The following is a 27,798-nucleotide window of genomic DNA, read 5'->3' on the forward strand; positions in this document are numbered from 1 at the left end:
TGAGTACTCCCATTCTGAGCAAATACATAGAGATTGACCGGAGGAGGGGAATGTTCATGGATACTGTTCCCAATGGCTGGAAATTATTTTAATACACTACTAGACTCATAGACAGGTGGATAGGGCCTAAAGGCACATGGGATGAAGAGGATAAGATAGCCAATATCCTAAGACAATGTGGAGGAAAACCCCAAATACAAATAAACATCCTAAGAGGCCCGGGTGGAAGGTATGGGACAGGTTTTGTTTCTTTGCTAAGGAGCCTGAATTGGGCCCCTCTCTGGGAAACAGACAAGCTTTGGATCCATGGCAAACCTTGCTCTACCCCTGCCCCCATAATGTCCCATTTAATTAGCCAGTGTAGTGTAACGGTTTGGGTGTTGGACTGGGACCTGGGAGACCAGGGTTCAAATCCCCACTAAGCCATGAAGCTCACTGGATGACTTTGGGCCAGTCACTGTCTCTCAGGCTAATCTACTTCATAGAGTTGTTGTGGGGATTAAATCAGGAGGAGGAGAATCATGTTTGTATGTCACCCTGAGTTTCTTGGGGGAAGGTGGGATATAAATGTTATAAACAAACAAACAAACAAACAAACAAATAAATAAAATTCGGGTGCTTACCCTGGCAAGTGAGGTAGCTTCCCAACCACTCTGCACTTTCGACACCACCACCAAAACAGAACTGATACGGTGGTTAGGACTTCAGCCTAAATTAAAAAGGTATTTTAATCGTTTTAATATAAGGAACTTTAATTGTAATTTTTCAAAAGTGTCTGTCAGTCTCCCTAATGCTTTGGATCGCATTGGCCAGAACAGTGGGATCTGGGAGCAGGGTGCCTTCCTACTAAGCAATTTGGTAAAATAGGGTCAGCACATTTCCTCTTATGTCTCCAAAAGGGGGGAAAGGCTGGAAATTGTTTATTTATTTAAAAGTGAAAGCTGAAAATGGAATGCCCTGAGCGGACCATGCCTCCCTCACATTGCCTTTGTTTATTTATTGGTTTCATTTTATTTGTGTCCCAGTTTTAGAAATGCATCATTACAATAAGAACAGTTCTGGTGCAGGCCACATTAGAGCGTACAGGAATCTAATGGGTAACACAGCAGTGGGGATGGAAATACGTTTTGTGGGTTCCTCGTCACTGCTGTAGGAGGGAAATGGGGGCCTCAGTTTCTCCACCCTATGGAGATGTTGCAAAGCCCCGTCCAACAGCCCCAGACAGGAAGCACAGGTTGCCGGTGCAACTAGATAGGGAACTTGCACTCAACCACTTGGCGGGCCTCCTAGCATTCTGAAAGCACCATGGCAGGTGCCCGAGGTCAGTTTGTGTGGTGTGAAGAGGCCTCTTGACATTACACAACCATGAGACCTTCCTCTCATCCACAACCTCATCTCCATTCCCTCTCAGGCAGGTGGCGGTCTGTAACAGGTTCTTGAGGGGCACTTTAACTGAGCCGCCAGCCGCAGTATGAAGCAGTAGAGTCCACAAAAAGGGGCTTGCCACTTCATCGTCCGCTATTTGAGAGAGCTACGACCAAGCCGAGGCTTCTCAGCAGCCAGATCCACATTTTATAAGCCTCTCGATTAGGTACAACAACCTAAACAGACCCGCCACACACACACACACACACACTCACATGGACTATAATTATTAGTAGTAGTAATACACAACATTCATAGATTGCTTTTTGAGTGCTTTCAAAGCACTTCACATACATTTCTCAACAATCCTTAACACTCTGTAAGAAACGCAATTATTATTACATTTATATTGCAAACAAGAACGAGGCTGAGAGACCAGGGCTTGCTTAAGGCCACCAACCAAGTAACTAAGGCTGCAATCCAATACATGTCTACTCAGAAATAAACTCCATTGGGTTTAATTGGACTTACTCCCAGGTAAGTGTGTACTGGACTGCAGCTTAAGTGGCCAAGATGGAATCTGAGTAGGATTGCCTGACGTGCAGCTCCAAGGCTTAGTGCTAAAAAAAAGTGCCAATTTAGGTTTCTAGTAATATTCCCATTTTAGAAGTGGAAACTGAGGTCGAGATGGGAACATGATTTGGCAGAGGCTACCCAGAAGGCTTCACAGCTCTAACACGGGTCTCTCAGTCCTAGCCTCTAGCCCAGGGCTGGGGTACATGTGGCCATCCAGATGTTGCTGGACTCTCAACCCCATCATCCCTGACCATTGGCCATGCTGGCTGGAGTACATGGGAGTTAGAGTCCAACAACATCTGGAGGCCTGTAGGTTGGGAAGGTTGCTCTATACTGTTTTATTTCAAATGGTGACTCATGGCTCAGCAATGAAACAACAACCACCATATTTTGTTTTTTTGAAGAAGTGGATGGGAGGAGAAAGAGGAGATATTGGTCGAGAAGAGAATGATAGCAAGAAAAACACTTTACAGAGCCAGTGTGGCGTAGTGGTTAAGGAGCTGGACTACGACCTGGGAGACCAGGGTTCGAATCCCCACACTGCCATGAAGCTCACTGGGTGACCTTGGGCCAGTCACTGTCTCAGAGGAAGGCAATGGTAAACCCCCTCTGAATACCGATTACCATGAAAACTCTATTCATAGGGTCGCCATAAGTCGGAATCAACTTGAAGGCAGTACATTTACATCTTTTTATGACTAAAGCCTTTGTGTTGCTTACTTCACAAACACCACCACTACCACTAGGGCTGGAAAGGTTGCAGGCCACTGCTTTTACATGTCCTAAGCTTCCACTGCTGTCCATATTCCACTGAGGGAAGTTACATCATTAGCATGTGAACCCCCCTTAGACCATTGATCTGTCTAAGCAAATATAGTTGACCCTGACTAGAAGCAGCTCTCCAGAGTCCTCAGGCACAAGCTTTTCCCATCACCTACCATGTGGACCTTGCAGCTAGACGTGCCAAGGACTGCTCCTCTACCATGGAGCTATAGTCCCTCCATTAAAGCTAGAAGCTTACTGTGGGCCACCATTTGTGACTGGTGGACTGCATTCAGGTTGATGGATCACAAACCAGTTCATAGCGGTAAAGGAGCGTAAGCTCTGGTCTCCCCAGTTAAACTAGACATGACTTTATTCATGTCTGTAGCCCTTGTGTGATTAAAAGAAATAGTAGGCAGAGGAGGGGAAGCTAGATCGGGATCGTGGCATGGGGGACAGGTTTGTAACCTTTTCCCCTGCCATATTCCCAGTTGGAACCAAGTGGCAGTTCTCACTGCAATGGGAGGAAAGCTCCCATTCCAATTAGGACCCCAGTTCCAACTGGAACTGCAGGGGTAAAGGGTTAAAGGCCGCCTTTCCTCACACCACAGTCCTGATCTGGCTTATTCCCATGCAATTTTTTTTTAAGATGATGGATCATGCAAGAGCTAACCACATGAGTAACATCACATCTATGTTTAGCCCGAATACTTCAACCATTACACTATCTGTCGTCTTTTTAAATGCCTTCCCAGTTAAAAAGAACCATTTTTATTTTAAAAAGAAAAACTAGTTCCACCTTTTAAATAAGCAGTTAGTTTTACTGCTGCTCCTTTTTGTTATCACAACTGTTTTAATATTATAGAGGTCGCCTTGAGCACCTAGAAAAGGTGACTGATAAAATCCAGTAATAAACCAAATTGCTTAAGTAACAAAAGAGATAAGCACAGAAAAGAGAGGATTGTCAGGGACGAAACTGCTCAACTCCCAGGCAAGCTTGACTCCTCCTCATTTCACGTATTAAGCAATGCCCCCCCCCATTCTCAAACCTGCTGCCAATAAAGGAACACAACTATCATCCCCCCTTGTGTCATGAAGAGAAGGTCATTCAGCTCACCCTGACGCCCCAGCGACACAACCAGCTACTGTTTCCTGATATATACACACACAGGGCTCCAAAGAGAAAGAGGGGAGGGAAAGACATCTAAGAAAAAGGGTCAGCTCTTCTCCTCCCACCCACCCATTCACTCCCTCCCCCTTCCCCTACCACCCCGGCAGGCAGCTACGAAAGCAGGATTCAGTTTTCATTTGGCACAGAGGCAGTGGCAGCCCATCGCTTAACGCTTTCCGACAACTGGCAAGGGAAATTCAAATGGGGGGGGGAGAGAGAGGAGAGAGAACTGGATCCTACATCAGAGAGGGAGAAATACAGTATATGAAGGCAAGGATCCCACAGTCAACACACTTATTAATTAGACCATTTGGGGGATATTGGAACCATGATGAATTTTTTTTTTTAAATACTAAATTCCAGGAGCCACTATTTGGATCCCAGTTTTTGTAAAAAGGTAATAGCCCATGACTTTGCAAATAGGATTATCAATGCGGGTGGGGCAACAGCCTTGCTTGTTCTTCTGCCTTTACCAGTCATTTGATTTGCAGAAATCATCAAGAGAACCTTTTCACGTTGTTGAGATCTGCATTATTGCCTGCTAAGGTCTGCAGGCACCAGAGTAGGGGCTGGTAAAGAAGTTCACAGGTCTCTCTGCAAAAGGCCTGCCATGTCCCATTGGCCAGAAAGGAGAGTCTCTGAAGGCTAGAGTAGCACTCTCAAGATTTGGGCTGTGTCATCCCCCTTTATTGGATGGAGTGAAACAGGGCAGAATGTTCTATGAGACAATCCAGATTGCCCTTCCATATCTCCAGATTGTGATTAATGCGTCTAGAGTAGCCTTTCCCAACCAGTGTGCCTCCAGATGTTGTTGGACCACAATTCCCATCTTTCCTGACTATTGGCAATGCTGGCTGAGGCTGATGGGAGTTGTGGTCCAACAACATCTGGAGGCACACTGGTTGAAAAAGGCTGGCCTAGAGACCTAACCCGGGGTACGATTCAGAATGTGAAGAGCACCCAATCAGATACCAAGGTTTCCTTATCATTCCCCACCCCCACCCCTCAGAGTGGCTCTCTCAATTGGCCAGAGGAAAGTAGCAATTCAATATACAATGCATCTAACAAGAATGGATTTTAAAATCTCATATTGCAGCCACTGAGGATTAATGAAGTATAACGTCCCCTTCCAGTTCCTCTCATGCCCTTTAGTCTGATTCTTCCGAACTGATCTACCTGTGACAGGTAAGTCTGAGCATAGGAAGGTTTTAATTAGAGGCCCATGGTGTAAAACATCAAGTGGGGTCTTGAACAGGGACCTCCAGGAAGGCAGCCTCAAAAATCATACCATCTGTACCACCAACATCCTGGTCCCTCAGCCAGACTAAGCTCTGTGGGTCAAGGGCATCCTCTAGGCTGCAGTACTAGAATAAGCACAGTGAGCACTGCCAGTTGAATCCACAAGCCAATTTAGGAATACCAGGCCTTACAAGTTCTTTCCCTCCAGGCGAGTCTAAGCAATTTGTTGTACTGAGAAGGAACACAGATTCTGTCTCACCTGTTTGCCTGATCTGGTATCTACTCTCCAGTCCATTAATGACCACATCTCTTGCCTCTAGGCCATATGAGCATCTGTGTCAGACTCTGACCTCTCTGCATCCTATAGCAACGTAGGAAGCTGCCTTATATTAAGTCAGACCATTTGTCCATTTAGTTTGGCATTGTCTATGCGGGCTGGCAGCAGTTCTCCAAGTTTTCAGACAGCATTTCCAGCCTTACCTGGAGGTGCCGGGGATTGAACCTGAGACTTTCATGTAAAACAGATGCTCTGCCATTGAGCAATGGCCATTACCTGCCACAAAGCTTGACCCCAGTCCTGACAAACAGGCCCTGGAACAACAGATCAGCAAGACATCCAGAAGACAGATAACTGCAATTCACTCAGGAAACCCTCTGACTCTCACCAACTGATGACCATATGGCAACGAGGTTATACATCCTTCACATGCAACTTTAATGCTAGTGGCTGCATCCAACTGCCAACACAGCCATCCCTAGTTAGCCGAGTAAGGAGGGATACAAAGGAATGAGAGAGTCAAAAACTGATTGCATGGCAGGGGGAACAGCAAAGGATTTAAAGGTTGCACTGACTGAAAAACAGACTCCCAATACCTAGCATTTCCTAGCCAGAGTAGATTTGTTTTCCATGTGGAAACTTCAGTCATGCATATATAGCCTATTATAGAATGAATGGAAATGGACAGCCTTCAAGTCAATCCCGACTTATGGCTACCCTATGAATAGGGTTTTCATGGTAAGCGGTATTCAGAGGGGGTTTACCATTGCCTGCCTCTGAGGCTAGCCCTCCCCAGCTGGCTAGGGCCTACTCAGCTTGCCACAACTGCACAAGCCAGCCCCTTCCTTGTCCACAACCGCCAGCTGGGGGGCAACTGGGCTCCTTGGGACTATGCAGCTTGCCCACGGCTGCACAGGTGGCAGGGCACGTAACCCCTGAGCCACTCACTATGGGGGTGATCTTTAGCTGGCCCTTTACACCCAGGAGACACGAGCGGGGATTTGAACTCACAGACTCTGGATTCCCAGCCAGGCTCTCCTCCGCACTGTGCTATACCAGCTTTTTTATTATAGAATACCATAACCAAAACATGTACACATGCATACACACACAGGTCCCTGCCCTGAGGAGCTTACAATCTAAGCTTTCCACATTCATGACAAGCCTGTAAATTTTCTGTTAGCAGCTGTACATTCTACTTTCATGACACAATCACAAACTCCTCCTGTCCTCACCCTTAATCTGTCTCTTACAGGCTGATCTAACCTCTCTATCCCATTTAGGGGTTATTCCACTTAGGAAATTGAGAGCAAAAGAGCAGAGGGAGGGGGCACTTAATCCTTCCCCCCCCCGGCTGTTTTCCCACTTAAAATCACCTTCAGTTGTGCAACTGGGGAGGGGGACTGATAAGAGTGCCACCCCTGCTGCTTCATGGCTCAGAACTGCAGACTTCCAAAGCTGTTTTTCCTTTTATTTATATTTAAGCCATGTCATTGCATGTATTTGTATACAACTTGTAGTTTGCCCCTCAAGTCATTTTGTTCTGTTACATTCTTCTACTGGCTCCCTGTCTCACCTCCATCAGCTTCAAGATCCAATTCTCATTTTAAAATGAGAGCAGTTCTCATTTTAAAATGCTGGGAGGAAGGGCAGGATATAAATAAATAAATAAATAAATAAATGTCCAAGTATTCAGAAATTTTTACGTACCAGGCTGAATAAATATTTCAAAAAATGTTAGCCATCAGCAACATATTTCTTGGTGCCTAGAAGCCAAGCACCCACATTTTTTGTTTTGCTTCCCCCAGTCCAGGTAGATGTGGAAAGTCAAACTGGGTTTAACTAATTAATTGCTTTGGAAAAGGAACTGGGAGTCCACATTCTGGTGTTCTGCAAAGTTACAGCATGAATGGCGTACAGCACATACACTGGAATTGCAAACCTGTAGAATTGCAGTTTTGGGGAAAATTAAAGGCCAGATCATATTATTTACTTGTTTATTTAACAGATTTTGTAAGCAGTCTTCCAAGGCTATGTCCTCATAAAGTACCATACATGACACAGACTATAGTATAAATTATCACAGAGAAACACTTAGGCTTCGTAGGTATGACATAAACTTAAGGGTTTTTTTTTACTATTTTTAAAATTGCTCAAAGCTGAAAACATACTGAGGAAAAGCACATTAAGGAAAATGTGTCTGGAAGAGATGTTTTAAGGCCCATTTGAAAGTCTGGTCTGAAGAACCAGAGTTCGGAAGGGAGTTCCTAACTATGAGGCCACCACTGAGGAGGCCCCATCTCTTGTGCCTGATCTTACCAGTGAACACATGACTCGCATCTCTGATCTTGTGAACAGGCATGGGCATATGCATGTAACACGTCTGCTAAAACATCTGCACTGGCTGCTCATATGCTACCAGGCCAGTAGCCCAGTTCTTATATTAATATACAGAGTTCTGAACAATTTACATACAGGATTCCTTAAGGACCTCCTAAGCCTTTATATCCCAGCTCAGTCACCAAGATCATATAGGGGAGCACTGTTAGTCACCCGCTGTCTTTCAGAAGCCTGACTGCCCTTAACTAGAAGGCATTAAGTGTCGCCAGTCCCATGGTATGGAATATCCTTCCAGCAGAGTTTTTAAAGGTGTCTCTTGAAGACCTTTTTATGCCGACAGGCCTATGCACTTGCTTATATTTTCTAAAGATAAATCAGTCATTTTTCTTATTTTGTATTATTTTAATGGTATTGTATGCTCTATTGTATTTGTATACATTGCTGAACACCACCTTGATATATTTTATTTGAGTGGGTGGTTTATATTTTTATATATAAATAAATAAATATGGGTGAAGGCAGTCTGTTAGATTACCTTGTCCCAGGCTGTTAAGAGCTATACAAGGTAGTATCTGCCAACAGCTCCCACCCTACTGTCTCATATTCAAATAAAATAAAATCAAGTCTGCATTTTCAGTGGAAATGGGCTAAAGCATGCCAGGCTTGCCACTGTCACGTACTGTTGACCCACTTAAAGCACAATCTCTGGGAATATCCTTATGTGAAAGAGCAAACCTCACTTTCCTTCCTGACCCCTGCATCCTCAACTGGGGATTGTGGGAAGGTATCTCCTTGCACAGCAGTTGCAACTTTTGCACAGTTCCTGCCTTGTGTCAGATACATGCACATGTTGGCTGGTGGAGATATAAATAGAAATGGAACTCTACCCCAGGCTGAATTCACATGGAAATGTGTGTGAACTGAAGTCTCAACATGGGGAGGTGTATCAGAGGCATATTGCACGTAGAGGGATCACAGTGGCCCCGTTAAGAGATGCCAAAGTTGCAGCAACTGTATATACAGCCTCCTCAAGAAAACGTGAGTTACGTAGTATAAGGCCATTGGGTCAATCTAGCTCAGTATTGTCTACATTAAGTGGCAGCAACTTTCCAGAGTTTCAGAGAGATGCTCCCAGCCCTACCTTGGGATGCCAGGGACTGGACCTTCTGCATGCAAGGCAGACGCTTCACTACTGAGCTACAGCCTTTCCTGTTTATCCAAACAGAGCTGGAAGGGCTCATATGGAGATTGCTGGCAAGTGTGAAGCAGTATAACTCGCTATCAAATAATCCAGAGAACCACTATGATCCAACAGACAGAGAAAAGGATTCATAGCTCAAAAGCTTTGTTTCAAAGGCATTGCTAAACGAGTTCCTAGACATTATAATGGTGCAGCCTCATACAACTCACAATCTCCCACCTCCTATCTGTAAAATAAGAATAAAGGGGTGTTAATGTGTGATAGCTATGCTTCGTTCACTCACTTTTTACAGGGCACCTGCATGATATTGTAATCAGTATGTTTTCCCCCACCTCCATGTGGTTGTTCTGTCTTTTTTTGCAATTTCACAAGATCTGTCTTCCCCCTCAAAACAACTGGAATAGTCGTGCATTCACAGGTGCTACTCTTTCATCTTTTTGCTACTCTTTCACCTTTTTTGAAGAGGTGTGGGTTCTGATTTGTGCAGCAATATATCAAGTGGATGAACCTATTGGCACACCTATAAACTTTGGCACACTTTCATTATTACTGTTTTGGTCCATACCATTTTAGTACCTTTTTAAAAATAAACCTTTTAATTTGCACCTTTTCTGTATATGTTTAAAACTACTAAAATATGTGCACCATAGCACTTACTCTGACAAGCATTTTAGCGCAAATTTAAACACTGATTTTTTTTAAAAAAAATGCTTCCTTTTCCATTGGCATCATTTTATCACTGTGTTTATTTTTTCTTATTTATCTAGCTCATTTACGTCCCATTTTTCTTCCATCACAGACCTCAAGGTGGCATACATGGGGTTCTTAAGCAGCATCTTCTACTTTTTAACATTATTTAAGTAATTGTGCAAAAAAACCCCACCAACGTTTAAAAGATGTTTTAGCACTATTTCCCCCCAATTATTTAAGAATGATTTAAGAAGTGATTGTAAAAGTTGTTTAAGATGAGGCGCTCAGGTGAATTGTCCTGTCCTCTCTTGCAAGGCTCTATCATGTCATCTAGTGATTAGTCTGAATGGAATATACCAGCATAAACATAATTTTAAAAAAACATTATATAATGCCCACAGCATAGAAAATCAACAGCAATTCCATATGCAACTTATACTTTTGTAGTGACAAACAGGAATATATATATATATTGGACTTCCGGGAAGGGTGACTTAGCCTGTGCCTGCTTTTGAGACGGGCTCCTGCCTCAAAAGAAGCTTATTCAGATATATCAGTCAGTTTTTTCTTTTTTTTTTGACTGATTAAACTTCTCCCGGGTAGGGAGAAACGAAGAGATTAACCTCAAAGCCTATTTTTGTTGGGACGACCAGATCTCATTAATTTATGGGACGAGGTCCAGCCGACGAAGGTGGGACGGATTTTCAACAGCAAGCTCTATCTGTTAAAGCGAACGTTCATCTTATCTTCTAAGAGAGAACGCACTAACAGGCAAGCACCCTTCTTTCTATATTTTTCTTTTACTTGACTTAAATTGTTGCTGTTTAAAAGAGATTTGCCAGATTGATCGGTTTTTGACATCTCACTGGGGAGCCGTAACTTCTCTCTGCTACGCACTAATTAATAGCTTATCTCTGTTTTTGTTGCAAAAAGCTGTCCTGGATTTGCATTCTAAAGATACACACAGAAGAGGGATTTCTATTCCAGATTTTTATTTTGAAAAATATTATACTGTTTTGAGACTACTCTCTTTTTGGTCTATTTTATTTTGACGAATCTGTTTCTTGACGATTGCCATTAATTGCTTCGATCCTGGGAACTGCATTTTGTTTACTTAACTATTGGAGAGATAAGGTTGTCTGCTCTGTTTATACTGTGATGTCACCAAGTTTGGAGTATTAACCCAATTGTTGCTGAAATAAGAAGTGGTTTTCCTATATTTTTCTTTTAAAATGGCAATTAAGAAAGTGGCTGAGAATCTGGAAATAACTATGTTTCAGAGAATAATGAATGAGATTGAGATAACGAAAATTGAATTGAGTAAAATGAAGCAGGAGATTAAAGATATAAGGGTCCCTGTGAGAGAGGTGACCCTGGAAGGGGTCCCTGTGAGAGAGGAGACCCCGGAGATTGGAATAGGGGTCCCTGTGAGAGAGGAGACCCTGGAGACTGGAATAGGGGTCCCTGTGAGAGAGGAGATCCCGGAGATTGGAACAAACGTGGAACAGGAACAAGATTTGGAGTCTATGGACTTTAGAAATAAAATCTATTGTTTGGAACTCAATGTTATTTCTGAAGAAATTAATGAAGATTCTAGAGATAAAGTTATCAATGGCATGGATTATCTTCTGGACTGGAATGATGTGATGGAGCCCAATATAGAGAAAATCTATGGAATTAACTGCAGCCATGTGACAATGGAAAAACTTTTAAGAGATGACCCAGTGTATTTTGAAAAAAAGAACAGAGATATGATTTTACAGCAGTATTTCAGCAACTTATTCAGAATGGATGGCAAGAAAATATTTGGGATAGAGGTAATTCTCATCAGACTCTTATTATATGACTATGGCTTTGACAGCAAGATTATTATGGAATACTGATAATGGAAGATTGGATATTGAAATTACTGGACTTAACAAGACTACTGAAGATGGAAGATGGAAAATGGAACTAATAGAGATAATAGAACAATGGCTACTGAAATTACTGAACCTAACAGATTCTGATGTGATGGATTAATTGAAATGTTTATTTTGACTATGGTTATGACAATAAGATTATCATAATTAGTAATGAGATGGATTAATCGATATGCTTATCTGGAAAAAAAAAATTGATAGATATATTTCTTAAAGAATTGAAACCTCTCTTTGACTTTTTGTGGAAAGAATAAAGTAATGTTTATGAGATTTGATGATTAAGTAAGATAACTACTGGAGGAAAGTGATTTTATAATATGACTTAAGAGACAGGATTGCTATATATTATAGACTTATAACTGATTTGATCTTTGACAAATGGGAAGTCAATATTTTACTCTTTATTTTTTATTTTTGTTCTTCTTTTCTTTTTTTCTTTTTGTTTAACTATTTTTGATTTTGTTTTTTGTCTTTGAATGTTTTATGATTTTGTCTTGTATGTTTTATGAAAATCTGAATAAAAATTATTGAAAAAAAAAAAAGGAATATATATATATATTGCAGGTACTGTTGGTTCTGGAGCCCTCTCTTCCCTTAACCACATCTTGGTTGCATTCAGACAGCACTTTATTCTGTTTTCCTGTTGTTTCATTACCTGTTATTTTTCATGTTTTGTGTGTTCTTTCTCACAATGTAAAACCACTTCTGGAAATCTAGCGGAATCAAGTGGAAGTTTAATACTCATTTCGGGGTTAACTGCTTCCAGAAAAAAATCTGTTTGCAACCCTATTAACCCAGAAAATCACAGGATCCTGGCATTTTATTTTCCCCGCAATTTTCTTGGGATAAAGCCACTACCGCTCATGTAATGAAATTTGGGGCAGTATTCTGGCATACAGAAGCATGCTTGCACGTGAAGGGGGAGGGGGAGACATGTCCAATGAAGTCCGCTGTTGTGTCACACCACACCCACTGGTTTGAATTAAATTTAGTGTGACATGGTGATATATTGATTTGAAAAAAGCTCTATAATGCAACAAGTGTGAAACAGATGTTAGAAATCAGGACAGAGGTGCTAGCATCAGGAAAAATATCAAAATAAATCCCATATCTGAATGTAATCCGTGTCAGTTCTGGCTCATTCTTTAAAGGCAGAGAAACAAAGTAATACAGTAGGGCCCCACTCATATGGCGGGTTACGTTTTGGACCTCTGCTGTAAAGTGAAAACCTCTGTAAAGTGGAACTCATTGAATAGAATGGCGCACGATGCCCAAAAACTGCCGTAAAAGTGGAACAAGCACCGTATGAGTGGGGCTTTAGTCTAATTGTGTCTAATTGAGACCACTGTATTAGCGAATCGCTGTATTAGCGAATCGCTGTAAAGCGGGGCCCTACTGTATTCTACAATAAGTGAAACCTTCAACAACATGCTACAGTATAAAGTGCTCCTGTTCAGGGTCACAACCAGTTAGCAATGCCCTCTTTCAGAATACTCCATTTCATTTCACCACCTCTAGACCAGATTCCTACTCCACCCCCCCCCCCAGACAGACAGAATTCCATGGCTCCTGAGTATGCTCAATCTTCATCAGGTTGTTCCGAGTTCCTTCTCCATATGTCTTTTTTTTTTTGTTCTCCTGCAAAACTTGGGAGTTATCCCAAGTCTGCCAAAATCTTCCTGTTATGGATGGTGCTGTTTTGGATATATATGGGCTGGCACTAGGAGAATGAGTTTGATATTAGTATATTGCATGGGTGGGGATCCCTGTGGCTCTCCAGATGTTGTTGACTCCAACTCCCAGCAGGTATAGCCAGCATAGTCAATGGCTGGGGATGATGGATCAACAAGCATATAGATAGAGGTGATCCAGTGGACATAGTGTACTTAGACTTTCAAAAAGCGTTTGACAAGGTACCTCACCAAAGACTTTTTTTTTTTACAATAATTTTTATTCAAATTTTCATAAAACAAACAAAACAAAATCATAAAACATTCAAAGACAAAAAACAAAACAAAAATGATTAAACAAAAAAAATAAAATGTTGACTTCCCATTTGTCGCAGATCAGTTATAGGTCTACAATATATAACAATCCTGTCTCTTAAATTATATTATAAAATCACTTTCCTCCAGTAGTTATCTTAATTAATCATCAAATCTCATAAACATTACTTTATTCTTTCCACAAAAAGTCAAAGAAAGGTTTCAATTCTTTAAGAAATATATCTATCAATTTTTCTCCAAATAAACATGTCGATTAATCCATCTTGTTAATAATAATAATAATCTTATTGTCATAACCATAGTCCAAACAAACATATCGATTAATCCATCTCATCAAAATCTGTTAGGTCCAATAATTTCAATAGCCATTATTCCATTATCCATATTAATTCCATCTTCCATCTTCAATAGTCCTGTTAAGTCCAGTAATTTCAGTGTCCAATCTTCCATTATCAGTATTCCATAATAATCTTGCTGTCATAGCCATAGTCATATAATAAGAGTCTGATGGGAATTTCCTCTATCCCAAATATTTTCTTGCCATCGATTCTGAATAAGTTGCTGAAATATTGTTGTAAAGTCATATCTGTGTTCTTCTTTTTTACAAAATGCACTGGCTCATCTCTTGAGAGTTTTTCCATTGTCACATGGCTGCAGTTAATTCCATAGATTTTCTCTATATCAAGCTCCATCACGTCATTCCAGTCCAGAAAATTATCCAAGCCATTGATAACTTTATCTCTAATATCTTCATTAATTTCTTCAGAGATAACGTTAAATTCCAAACAGTAGATTTTATTTCTAATATCCATAAACTCCAGATCTTTTTCCAATTCCACATTTGTTCCAATCTCCAGGGCTTGTATCTTCCCTTTATTTTTTCTTTTCTCATCTCTGATCTCATTCTCCTCTCTCACAGGATCCCCTATTTCTTTAAGCTCCTGCGTCATTTTGCTCAGTTCAATTTTCAGCTCCTTACTGCCCTGTCGCAGGGTTTGTTTCGTTATCTCAATCTCATCCATTATTTTCTGAAACATAATTACTTCCAGATTCTCAGCCACTTTCTTGATTGCCATTTTTAAAACCACGAAAACAAAACAAAACAAAAATAAAGAAGAACCACTTCTTATTTCAGCAACAATTGGGTTAATATTCCAGGCTTGATGACATCACAGTATAAACAGAGCAGCCTGCCTTATCTCTCTATGTTCAAGAATACAAAACAAATTTAGTTCCCAGCATCAAAACAGTTAGTGGCGTCGTGAAGAAGCAGATTCGTCAAAATAAAATAGACCAAAAAGAGAATAGTCCCAGACAATATAATGTTCCAAAATTCATATTTTTTAGTTTTTTCTCCTCGGAATAGAAATCCCTCTTCTGTTTATATATTTAGAATGCACTTCCAGAACAGCTTTTTGCAATAGAAACAGAGATAAGCTGTTAATTTCGTGAATAACAGAGAAGAGTTATAGCTCACCCAGAAGTTCTTTAAAGCTGATTCATTTGACAAATCTTTTTGCTGCAACAATTTAAACCAAGTAAAAAAAAGAATAGAAAGAAAGAAGGGTGCTTGCCTGTTAGTCCGTTTTCTCTTTGAAGAAAAGATAAACGTGTCGCATTAATCATATAGAGCTTGTTCGGAAGTCCGTCCGGCATTGCTGGCTGGACCTTTTCTCATAAATTAATGAAATCCAGTCCTCCCAACAAAAACAGGCTTTTGAGGTTGATCTCTATGTTTCTCCCTGCCCGGGAGAAATTTCATCAGTCAAAAAAAAAAAAGTTCTGACTGATTTATATCTGAATAAGCTTCTTCTGAGGCGGGAGCCCGTCTCCAAAGCAGGCACAAACGAAGTCACTCTTCCCGGAAGTCCCTCACCAAAGACTTCTGAGGAAGCTTAGCAGTCATGGAATAAGAGGAGAGGTCCTCTTGTGGATAAGGAATTGGTTAAGAAGCAGAAAGCAGAGAGTAGGAATAAACGGACAGTTCTCCCAATGGAGGGCTGTAGAAAGTGGAGTCCCTCAAGGATCAGTATTGGGACCTGTACTTTTCAACTTGTTCATTAATGACCTAGAATTAGGAGTGAGCAGTGAAGTGGCCAAGTTTGCTGACGACACTCAATTGTTCAGGGTTGTTAAAACAAAAAGGGATTGTGAAGAGCTCCAAAAAGATCTCTCCAAACTGAGTGAATGGGCGGAAAAATGGCAAATGCAATTCAATATAAACAAGTGTAAAATTATGCATATTGGAGCAAAAAATCTGAATTTCACATATACGCTCATGGGGTCTGAACTGGCGGTGACCGACCAGGAGAGAGACCTCGGGGTTGTAGTGGACAGCACGATGAAAATGTCGACCCAGTGTGCGGCAGCTGTGAAAAAGGCAAATTCCATGCTAGCAATAATTAGGAAAGGTATTGAAAATAAAACAGCCGATATCATAATGCCGTTGTATAAATCTATGGTGCGGCCGCATTTGGAATACTGTGTACAGTTCTGGTCGCCTCATCTCAAAAAGGATATTATAGAGTTGGAAAGGTTCAGAAGAGGCAACCAGAATGATCAAGGGGATGGAGCGACTCCCTTACGAGGAAAGGTTGCAGCATTTGGGGCTTTTTAGTTTAGAGAAAAGGCGGGTCAGAGGAGACATGATAGAAGTGTATAAAATTATGCATGGCATTGAGAAAGTGGATAGAGAAAAGTTTTTCTCCCTCTCTCATAATACTAGAACTCGTGGACATTCAAAGAAGCTGAATGTTGGAAGATTCAGGACAGACAAAAGGAAGTACTTCTTTACTCAGCGCATAGTTAAACTATGGAATTTGCTCCCACAAGATGCAGTAATGGCCACCAGCTTGGACGGCTTTAAAAGAAGATTAGACAAATTCATGGAGGACAGGGCTATCAATGGCTACTAGCCGTGATGGCTGTGCTGTGCCACCCTAGTCAGAGGCAGCATGCTTCTGAAAACCAGTTGCCGGAAGCCTCAGGAGGGGAGAGTGTTCTTGCACTCGGGTCCTGCTTGCGGGCTTCCCCCAGGCACCTGGTTGGCCACTGTGAGAACAGGATGCTGGACTAGATGGGCCACTGGCCTGATCCAGCAGGCTCTTCTTATGTTCTTATGGGGGCTACAGTCCAGCAACATCTGAAAGGCCACAAGATCCCCATCTCTGATATATAGGATAAAGGAAACCACTTCTGAACGTGCACAGAGTGACTTCCCCTAATTACTGAGCAGCTTCAGCATGCCCTATCATATCTGGAATTAAGGAGGCAGTCTTGGCAGGTTCCCAATGCACGTCCAATCCAGTCACCTCTCTCTTTTCAACAATTAAGTACTGCCCCTTTATCCTTTTGATAACATTCTGAGAACATGGTCTGAATATTTTCCAAACAGTTCCAAACATCTAGCGGTATCCCCATGCCCAGAACCTTATGCTAGTTTTCCATATCTGACTATTCGCTTACATTTTCAACACAGCACCATTACTGGGGAAACTAGGATTTTTTAAAAATTTCAATGTACTCTAATAATGATAATATTTCACCACCACCACAATTGTACCTACTCACTATTCCACAAGGCTGAAATTCCCACGTGCTGTGAAAAAAGAGCAGAGGCTCTACAGAAGATATATCTGCCAGGGATGGGCAGGAAACTTCCAGTCAGTTTCAGTCAAATGAACCAAACTACAGAGGACAGTAGGAAGGCAATCGCTCCCCACTTTCTCCAAATTTCAAGTAGTCCTACTTGGATGAAGGCATTTCCTCAAGCCAAGACTGAGCATTAACACTATTCACCTATCGAGTGTCCACACATACACACCTGTCCCCAGATTTCCCAGTAGTTTTAGAAATAGCCCCAATGGCAATGTGCATGTTAAAGTTGCACCAGACCAATTTCTACAGCGCTTATATGTCAGCACTCCGTGGCGCAGAGTGGTAAGAGGCGGTAACGCAGCCGAAGCTGTGCTCACAGCCGGAGTTCGATTCCAACAGAAGGAGGAAGTCGAATCTCCGGTAAAAGGGGTCACCCTGCATATGCTGGGGGGTAAAGAAAGGCCGGGGAAGGAACTGGTAATCCCACCCCGTATATACGGTCTGCCTAGTAAACGTCGCAAGACGTCACCCTAAGAGTCGGAAACGACTCACACTATGTGTGGGGTCACCTTTACTTTTTTATATGTCAGCAAAACCTCAGGCTCACTATCTCTGCCTGTAATGGAAAAATGGAGACACTGACAGGAGTCTTAGAGAGAAAGAGGGAGAGACAGAATGCACATTCCTGCAGCTAATGGGAGGCCAAGTCCTCAAAGTTGAACAAATGATGGAATGTGGGTAATAGTGACAAGATTCAGACAAGATTCCCCCCGCCGCCGCCGCCCTGCTTCCTCTTGTGCATTCTTTCTGGCTGTGTCCTTCTTGCCCCATTCTAGGGTGAAGTTTTGGGTGGATCTTTAGGTTTCAACCAGAGGAGGCCTTAGACGCAGCCCCAGATCAGGATTTCCTCCCCCAATAACATTACACACCAGGGAACTGGGCCTTTTTTCTTTCCCTGCCTCGCCCAACTTGAATCGACCACTTATATCAAAACACCAGGGGAAGAGACTCTCCACGTGCATTTCAGCTGACATCACTCCACCCACGTGCCACCCTCACACATCAGCTTCACCCGCTCCTGCCAGCCCTGGTGAACTCTGCTCCACTTCCACAAAGACAGAAGTCTCCCTTCAGAAGCACACAGGATTCGGAGAGAAAAGTACAGAAGCGGCCCCAGGCAGGCCTCTGTCTCAGTGGTTTAGCTGAGATGGCCTGTACTGCAATGTATAGTAAACTGCCTGAGGACATGCTAGGCCCCAGCAACAGGGAAGGGGCAGATTGCTTGGCTTGCGTAGAGCAACAAGTTCTCCCCAGACCAGCTCCTCAGGTGGCTGCCTTCCAGCAGGGTTTTCTCTTCTCGGACACCTTGCAGGGATCAGAGCCACTTTCCTCAAAGGGGTGGCTAACGGGCATACAGCATTCAGCTGCTTGTACCTACCAGAAGCGGAGGAAGAGGGGTGTAAGACAACAAACTGGGAAGCAGCAGGCAAGTCTGGGCCAGAATGAGAAACCATAGAATCGAATCCAATCAAAACCAGGGGTTTACAATACCCAATGTGAATTTTTGGCAGGGTGGTCAAGAATGAGCTGTTGTCCTTAACGAGACCTCACTTCTGTCATGAACTGCTCGCTAGATTGTCTTAAGTATGCCACAGTCTTTCAGCCCAAGGCCCCCTTCTCCCACTGTCAATATAGCAATACCACCACCAATCTACCTCACAAGTTTGTTGTAAGGATTGCCATATGACACACTTAAGATAAGAATTTAGATGGCATTTTACATAATTCAGAATATTGTTATTACAATGCACTTCAACAACAATAGTGCTGGTGACAAAAAAAACCCCAACAACCCTAACATCTCATCACTCTAACACAAAATCTCCAGGGTTTGAATACCAACACTCGTCCCAAAATATAAAAGAATAAGGAAAATAATGCCTATGAACATGTGCAGACAGTTTTCATAATTATTGAATAACCACAACTTCTGGGATTAGAAAGAGGGTTCCCAACCAGCCCTGAGCTCCAGTACCTTTTATTTTATAATGTGCTAGGCATTCATTTCCCCAACAAAACACAATTGCTAGACTCGCTACGCAAGTGGTTACAAAAATGCACAACCCACAGTTCTTGTACTCAGGGGTTTTATGAAGGCCCTTGGAAACATCAGCTTGTTAGTTTGTGGCTCAGAAAACCAATGCACATATGGGCATTTTTAAAAAAGCAACAACTTTCCCACCTCCCAGTAATGTATTTCTAGGTACAATGGAATACTGTAGAAAATCATTTTATTTCTGGGCATTTATTCTTATTCCGAGTTTGCAAGGTAGCAGCTATTTCTCTGGCTGGGTTCTGCCCATTCCTGGGATCAAGCATCCCTCATCCTTAAGTAGAGTCTGCCACACCTGGATCTCCTGCTTGGAGGCTGCATGGTCTTGAGTTCAGATACCACAGGATAGTGCCACTGCTAATGGCTAGGTGCCCACACTGCCTCCCCAAGGGGCCTCCTCTGCTGCAGAGCAGAAATTCGGGCAGCCATGCTGTGTAAAAGGTCACTTAGTACTTGTGCTGCTGCAGACAACCAGTGTGGTGCAACGGAGAGCCTATTGTTTCAAACATGCCAGAGTGAGATGCAAACCCATTTGACCACCAAATTATCTTGGGAAAGTCACTACCTGTCGGCCAAGCCTCCTCATAGGGCTACCCACACACACACAATGCTCGGGTGGCCATGCAAATTGAGCACTAACTGTATGCATAATTGCCCACGTTTGAGCAAAGGTTCATCCTCTATGTATGTAGTGTATTTCTACAAGGCATGTGCAACTATTACTTTTCTGCCTGTTTCCGGCATACACAGCAAGCATGTAGGAAGCTTGGGCATACATTGCAACCAAATGCAAGTCATGTGCATACACACATTTGTGCCGTACACATTAACCCATACAGAGGCAAGCACAAACAATGAGCAGACTAGACACCAGTGTACATGCCTTAAAGGAAGGCAAGCAACATCTTTCAAACATAAGCACCACAAGTGTATACAAGTATTGGGTTTGGGGAGCACATACTACCATGTTAACAGGAAAATGTTTCTATGAAAAATAATCCAGTAATCTGTGACAGTAATCGGAGACTGGCCTGGGACATCTCCGAGCAAGAAGAAAATGAACTATAGAAAATTATCCTTCGCCTTATATGCTTGGCCAAAAAAGGTTGAGTGGAGCAGGCAAACCCAACATATCACCCTACAATCAGCTACATCCAGAGCACCCAGGGCAACAGCTACAGTCAATATGGAATGGAGAATCAACAAAGGTCCCAGAGGAAGGTATTCCCCAAGGTCATCCAACCAAAGGTCAAACCAGGTACAGGGGGGAGTGTGGCATTCACGATCCAGAAGCTGTGGCACAGAGCACCAGCTAACGGTGCTACCACCAAGTCCAAGTGTACCATAACAGCAACTCAGCCAGGTCAAGTGTAGGCACCCATCTGATAATGATTATTACACAGGTAATAATATGCACAGGTAGGGAAACCTGTCTGGCTGTTGTTGTGAAACTTCCAAGAAAAGCTCAATCACCCACATATTGCACAGACACTTCAGGCTTGCAAACAAAATGCTGCCTTTTGAACTGCCTACCACAGATTAATCCCCATGCTGGCACCTCTAGACGCTTTAACTGAGATCTGCTAAACATTGCCCAGGTGCAACCAGAGCAGAGCAAAGCACCCATTCACCCTATCAGATTGCTCTCCCTACACACACACTCCCCCGCCAACCTCACCTTTATGACAAGTATCCCTTGCTTGCATTCCATAAGCAACACAAAATGCTCCATCTACAAACACAAGCCACCAGGGCCAGGAACCTGTTTTTCAGCGCTAGGGACAGCATGTCTGAGCACACGCAAAGTGTATTTCCCTTACTGTTGAGTAATCACAACTTGCTTCCATGCATCTGGAACCACGACAGAAGGGCTTCCAACACTGGACACCACAGCACCACCCTCTTTAGAAACTCAAGCGTGCCCCCTCTCCTTCCCTTAGCTAGCTTGAGGGCCAACATATTCCCATGCTTTTGCCAAGTCCCAGTTGTTTCGGAATGAGGCAATTTGCCTGTAGCAGGTAGGTTTTAATCTACCATAAGGTAATATCTACTTAACAATGGGAGGAGCCATGCACATGTCACACACACACACACACACAGAGTTCAAATCTAATGGAGGGAAATGGAAATGGACTGCCTTCAAGTAGATTCCAACTTATGGCAACCCTATGAACAGGGTTTTCATGGTAAGTGGTATTCCTCTGAGGCTGAGAGGCAGTGACTGGCCCAAGGTCACCCAGTGAGCTTCACGGCTGTGTGTGGATTCAAACCCTGGTCTCCCAGGTTGTAGTCCAGCACCTTAACCACTACACCACACTGGCTCTCTTCCTAATGAGGGGAGGGTTTCCCATATAATACAGAAAGATCCTTAAAACTTTCTTTATACCTTTAGAATGCAAACAAATGGTGCCAGTATGGTATACAAAGGAGAAGAAAGACATTTTAAAATGTAAAACATTTGTTCAACATTTTGCATTCACATTATAAAGGTAAGTAATAGGGCTGTATGTTTAAAGTACTTTTAGTGTATTAATGGAGGAAAAACACTCCAGGGTTGCTCTAGCTCTTTGTGGTGTTGACAAAAGTAACTCTGCTCTCACAACACAAGAAAAAATGTCTTGGTGTTGATTCCCAGCTTTGACCTCTGGCTTTGGACAAGTCACAGTGCTTGGCCTGCTCTAACCCCTCCATTTGCTTACACAGACAGACCCAGCAAGCTGCTTTAGGGTGGGCAAGGCTGAGGTTGCTCTCCAGGTCATGAACTTTGCCCTTTTACCCACTACCATCATGCAATCAACACTTGTAACTTCCTTCGAAGTCTCTTAGCTGTAGACTTAAAAAAAATAAGTAAAAGGCATAGTTACACCTTTTTTTCCACTGGCAGTAAAAGATGACCTCGATATCACCTCCCCCCCATACATAGAGCAAAAGTCATCTCCTTCTCCAGAGAGGTAATGTGACAATTAATATTACATGGTGATACCGTAGGGTGAGGCAGTGAAAGACTGGCAAAGGGAGATTAGCACGTGGGTCTGAATGAGAGCCACAGGCTGGTGAAAGAAGAGACAGAAACAAGGATGTGGGGTGATGACACACACACGCACCCCAAAATGGAGATGTATCTGGAACTGTTCCATGCAGGAATAAAAAATTATGTGAAAGAACCTCTGACCCTATTCTGAGATGCCGTCTGAATTCTCCACCTAAGCAAGCCACCTTCCCCCTTAAGCATGCCTCTCCCAACCTTCTACCTTCCTGGTTAAGGAAGCTCCCTTCCCCTCCAAAACATATATGTGTCCCACATTTTCAGGGGAAATGGGCTGAAAGGTGCTTGACTTGGCTTGACCCCATCACCTTTTGGTGACCCATACAAGGAATAGTCTCTGGGGACATGCTTATGTCAAAGGGTAGGCCTCTCTTTCTCTGCCTCCCTTTACAACCTGCATCCCAAAAGGCACCAGCAAGCAAAAGCTTGTGTTTTTTAAAGGGGAAAGGGGGGGGGAGTTTTCGCTGCAAAAAAAAAAAAAGACAAGCAACATTTTCAAGTCTGAAGAGAGGGGTGGGGAGAAACAGCACCTCCTTGCACAGTGGAGATGGCAGCTTTTGACGTTCCCCCCTCAGGCTAGATGCGTGCAAAAACTTGCATGCTGTCTGGGCTGTTGTGGACATAAACAGGGGCACAATTCAGGCTCAAGCACCATCTCCAAGCCCTCCCCCTTCATTTACAGCTTTAAATAAAATATCTCACAGGGAACTGAGGGTCAGAAGCTCTTACAGACACATCTCAAGGTTTTTCATTTTTAAACACCAAGACACATTAGCAGCGAGGATTAAACCCCCACTCTAGCCATGTCCCATCATGGACAGCTGTCACCGTGACAGCAGAATTGAGTGTCAGCGTCGCCCTTCAGAACCCCCCTTCCATCACGGACAGGCTCCCTGCTGCATGAGTTCCTTTCAACTCAAAGTAACCCCCTTCCTCCTCCCCCCTCTGATCAAGCCAAGAAGGGGAATCCATCACTCACCCCCAACCCTTCCAAATGGGGAGGGAATGGAACATGTAAAGTTAAATCCAGCTCAACCGGAAAATGGGCCCTGCTGCCAATGTAAAATGAATACTATGCAGTCCCCCCTACAACCCCCCCCAGACTTGTGATCAGCCAGCCACATGCCAAACGTCCTTATTTTTTAAGAAAATATTTACCCATATTTTCCCCCTTTAAACACCAATAGAAAAATACCATTCCCTGTTCCAAGTTCCTCCACCCCAAAGTGAATGTCAAAACTAGTTTCCTAGTGGTAGCCTTTGCAACCCATTTTTAAGAGTTAAAAATAACAAGCAAAATGAAATAAGAAAAACATAAACCCACTCGGAATTAGAACCTGAGGCTCAAATAGTGGCAACGACTGGATTCATACAAGGAAAAAAAAGTGAGGGAATGTTAATCCAACCCAAATAGCTGCTTTACCTCCTTGTAAATTACAAGAAGTTTGGGATACATTAGAGGAAAAAATGCTTTAAGAGGAATCACTCAGATTGTAACCTATTATTTCTGCAAGAGAGAAATTACTGCAAACCCCAAGTTGGCACCAACCTCTTGAAGAGGAGAGTAAACAAATCAGCAAAAAATTTTAAAGGAAGTGTGTGACCAGTCTCCCCTCTCTCAATTTTGTCTCTTCTAAAAAGCACTCCTCATTGCCGGGGAAATACAGCATATGCGTATGCGTGTGTGCCATATATATATAATACATATATATAGTGCCAAACAGGGGGGAGGGGAAGAGGAAGGGGATGGAGAAGTGTAAGTGATGGGATTAAACGAAAAGGGGGGGAGAGAAAATAGAAAATATTGCATTCCACAAGATTTCGAAGACCAAAAAAATCCCTATATGGAAAAGAGGGGGGTCAATCTTTTCCTACCACCCCTGCCCAATCTCCTTTAGATTTGCAACGTTGGCAGTGACAGGAACAGCTGCGATGGGACGGGGAGCGCAGGGTGGAGACAGCTGGAAGAGGGTGGGGGTCTGAGAACGGAAGACATATTGGGGTTCCAGAACGCAAAGGAAGGAAGCCTTCCCCAAACGATCTTTGGAAATGCGTAATCGAGCCTGTAACCTACCTTTGGTTGTTGCTGCTGCTTCTCCTCCTCGTCTTCGTCTTCTTCTGCTGCTGCTCTCTCCCCCCGCCTCCCTTCTTTGCAAGCAGGAAGCTGGCGTCGTGCCCCCCTCCCCTTCCCCTCGCCTTGTAAACTGGAGTTTCCCCGCGCGCTTCTTCGGTGCAGCCCCAGGGGACAGGATCGGCTGAGCGCTCGGAGAGTCTTGGAGAAGACGGGAAGGAGAAGGCGGTAGCGGCGGCGAAGAGGGGTTTGTACGATCCTGGCTTGGGCAGCGGCGGCGCTCGCCTAGTGCGTTTGTGCCACTAGAGCTGGGGAAATGGACTCGAGAGCCGAAGGGAAGGAGGCCGGCCTGGCTCCTCCTCCTGCTCCTCCTCCCCACAGCCGTCGCTGCTCTTGCTGCCGCCTTGGCTAACGCCTGCACCCTGCAGGCCGAGGGCGACTGTGCCAGGACGCACGGACTCTGCACAGGATGATTACCCAGCGCAAAGGAAAAAGGGGTAGCAGATCTTTCACAGGGTTTGATATACTAACAAATTTATCTGGGCCTCTGGGCGCCAAATCTCTCCAGTTCTCTCCGGCCTGTGGGCACCTACTCTCCGAGCTATACTGTTGTCCCGCGCTGTACGGCGATGTGCAAAAAGTACGCCGATTCTCGCCAAGCTCAGCAGCAAACAGATCCCTGCAGATCAGTCCTATGAATCTTCACTCGAAAGTATGTCCCGCTTTGTTCAAGGGGATTTACTTCAAATTACAGGTGCATAGGATTGCGATCTTAGGTATCCTTTATTCAGAATTAATTCCCTGAAAATTCTGCTGTTGCTTTTTTTAAACAAGAGGTGCTATGATTCAAGTTAGCGTGGCCGGCTGTTCCCTCCCCATGCCCTTTCTGTCTCGAACAACTGTGCAACAGGCAGGAATCCAACAGATGAAGGGTATACATAAGTTATGGCCCAGCTGCCGTCTGAATTTCTGCATGTCGTACAATTCCTATATACACAGAAGCCCTATGAGGAAAACAAAGTTGCTACTCAAGTCTTGGGAACAGCCCCTTGCTCAAGGGTGTGGTCTAAAGGCACATGATGTAGAAATCTTGCTGAAGCTAAACCACGTGGCTATCCTGTATGCTACTTTGAGATCTACGGAAGAAATGCAGGATAGGCATAAAATAAATAACGAAGGGCCTGGAACTCTTTTTTTTAATGCCACTCTCTTCACAACTAACAGCTGGTTTAACAATCAGTCTCATTAGGTGAGGAACCATAGCTCAGCAGTACAGCGTATGCAAGAAGCCTCTGGGTTCAATCCCGTTCATCTCCCATTAAAAGAATCAGATCCTCAGGTGACCGGGAAGACTGCTCTCTCTACTTGAGAGCCACTACCAGTCAGAGTAGAGTAGACAATATGGAGCTAGATGAAGAAATAATCTAGTATAAGGCAGCTTCATAAATTTCCTCCCCCATCAAGGCACAGGACTAATGGTAGTTATTCTGTGCAGAAGTCAAACACACAGTTTGGTTGCTCTTAGTCTTTCATAGCGTTCAAAATGGGTTCTGAAACAGAATTGTGTCTCTAAATTAAGCCCTGTAAGCCACCAGTGTTCTGGAAGTGGAATTCAAGAGGAAAAAAGAAGGTTAAGGGCTTTTTAATTTTTTTGCACATTAATGTGGCAAAATTCTAAAGCAGCTTACCTAGAAGTAAACCTCACTGAGATCAATAGGACTTATGCCCAAGTAAACACATGGCTGAAAAAAAGTGCTTTTTGCAGTTTTCAGTGCTGCAACATGAATGTAAAGGCCACATTGGTGGTCTGCCCTTCATCAACAGTGTTTAAACAAGGCTACATGAGAAGCATAAAGAGCACTTTCAGACTGCAGCCTATCTATTCCTCATTTACCTGGGAATAAATCCTTTTGAAGTCAACTAGAAAGGGATTTTGAAAACACCCTAAATCATAGAGGACAGAAATCTTGCCACAATGTTACTAAGATGTGCACATATCAGAACATAGTTTAGTGCAGAACACTGCAGCAAGGCCTTGCCAAAACCAGAAAGCAGCATTATTAGACATTTATTAGAAGTAATACATAATAATCTATAATAAGGAGATATTCAGAGTTTATCCAGGAATAGTAGGACCATAGAAACATTAATGCAGTTTTTTTAAATGCAGAGTTGGAGGTTATGTTAAATAATTGGAACAGTATGGGTATACTGACTGTGGGCCCCTTCAGTTGTCCTTTATATTGTGCATTCATGATTATTTGTGCTCATGATGGTATCGCAGCACTATAAGCTATCCTGCTTTCTGTACTGTTCATGCCTGCAGAAGTTTTGGGGCAAACATACTGCTTCATTTCCAGTCAGTATATGTCCTATAACTTCCTGCTGAAATCCAGCATACTACAAATTTCTGCATTTTTTTCCTGGTTTTTGCACTATAACACAAAAGTGCCCCTCCAGATGACAATAATGAGGTAACATTGGGGAAGCATCACAGAACAGCTAATAAAGCGAAATGATGTATTGACAGTCCAGTATAAATCCAACCCTAATGCGTTAATATTGTGATAGCTTCATTGGATGTCCACAAGTTCTGTTATGAGAGAGAGAGAAATTTCTCTGTCCTATTTCCTCCATGTGATGCATAATATACACTTCTGTCATGTTGCTTCTTACTCACCTTTTCTCTAAACTAAAAAGCCCCAAATACGGCAAGCTTTTCTTGTAGGGGAGTCACTCCATCCTCTTGATCATTTTGGTTTCCCTTTTCTGTGCCTTTTCCAACTCTACAGTATCCTTTTTGAGGTGAGGTGACCAGAACTGTATACAGTATTCCAAATGCAATTGCACCATAGATTTGTATAACAGCATTATTATAGCAGTTTTATTTTCCATTCCTTTCCTAATGATCCCTAGCATGGAATTTGCTTTTTTCACAGCTGCCGCACACTGGGTTGACATCTTCATCAAGTTATCCACTGTGATGCCAAGGTCTCATTCCTGGCCAGTCACTGCCATTTCAGACCTCATGAGTGTATATGCGAAATTGAGATTTTTTGCCCTGACATGCATCATGTTACACTTGTTTACACTGAACTGCATTTGCCATTTTACCGACCATTTACTCAGTTTGGAGACATTCTTTTGGAGCTCTTCACAATCCCTTTTTCACAATCCCTGAACAATTTAGTATCATTAGTAAACTTGGCCACCTCACTGCCCCCCTCTAACTCTAGATGGTTTATGAACAAATTAAAAAGTGCAGGTTCCAACATCAGTCCTTGAGGGACTCTACTTTCTACATTCTTCCAATAAAAGTTTCTCAAGAAGTGCTTTTCAGGGGCAAAAAATATGCAATAGCAGTGGCGTCACTAGGGTTGGTGTCACCCAGTGCGGTAACTCATGGTGTCACCCCCATGGAC

General features: G+C 43.1%; 1 protein-coding gene across 3 annotated transcripts in view; it reads right to left on the bottom strand.

The window, feature by feature from the left end:
- The window catches only part of THRA (thyroid hormone receptor alpha), a 151,402-nt gene extending 126,636 nt beyond the window's left edge, over nucleotides 1-24,766 (bottom strand). Inside the window, exons 1-2 of one of the 3 annotated variants that reach the window (XM_061589354.1) lie at nucleotides 24,380-24,766; nucleotides 624-709 (exon numbers count right to left, since the gene is read on the bottom strand). The gene's annotated coding sequence lies outside the window, so the exon portion shown is untranslated. Of the gene's footprint in view, nucleotides 1-623; nucleotides 710-3,820; nucleotides 3,879-24,379 lie in introns of those variants that run through there. The other 2 variants (XM_061589356.1, XM_061589355.1) reach the window with 2 other exon arrangements.
- Nucleotides 24,767-27,798: the final 3,032 nt, after the last annotated feature.

This window comes from Rhineura floridana, chromosome 11 (assembly GCF_030035675.1).
Source record: "Rhineura floridana isolate rRhiFlo1 chromosome 11, rRhiFlo1.hap2, whole genome shotgun sequence".
In the NCBI taxonomy this organism is placed as follows: domain Eukaryota; kingdom Metazoa; phylum Chordata; class Lepidosauria; order Squamata; family Rhineuridae; genus Rhineura; species Rhineura floridana.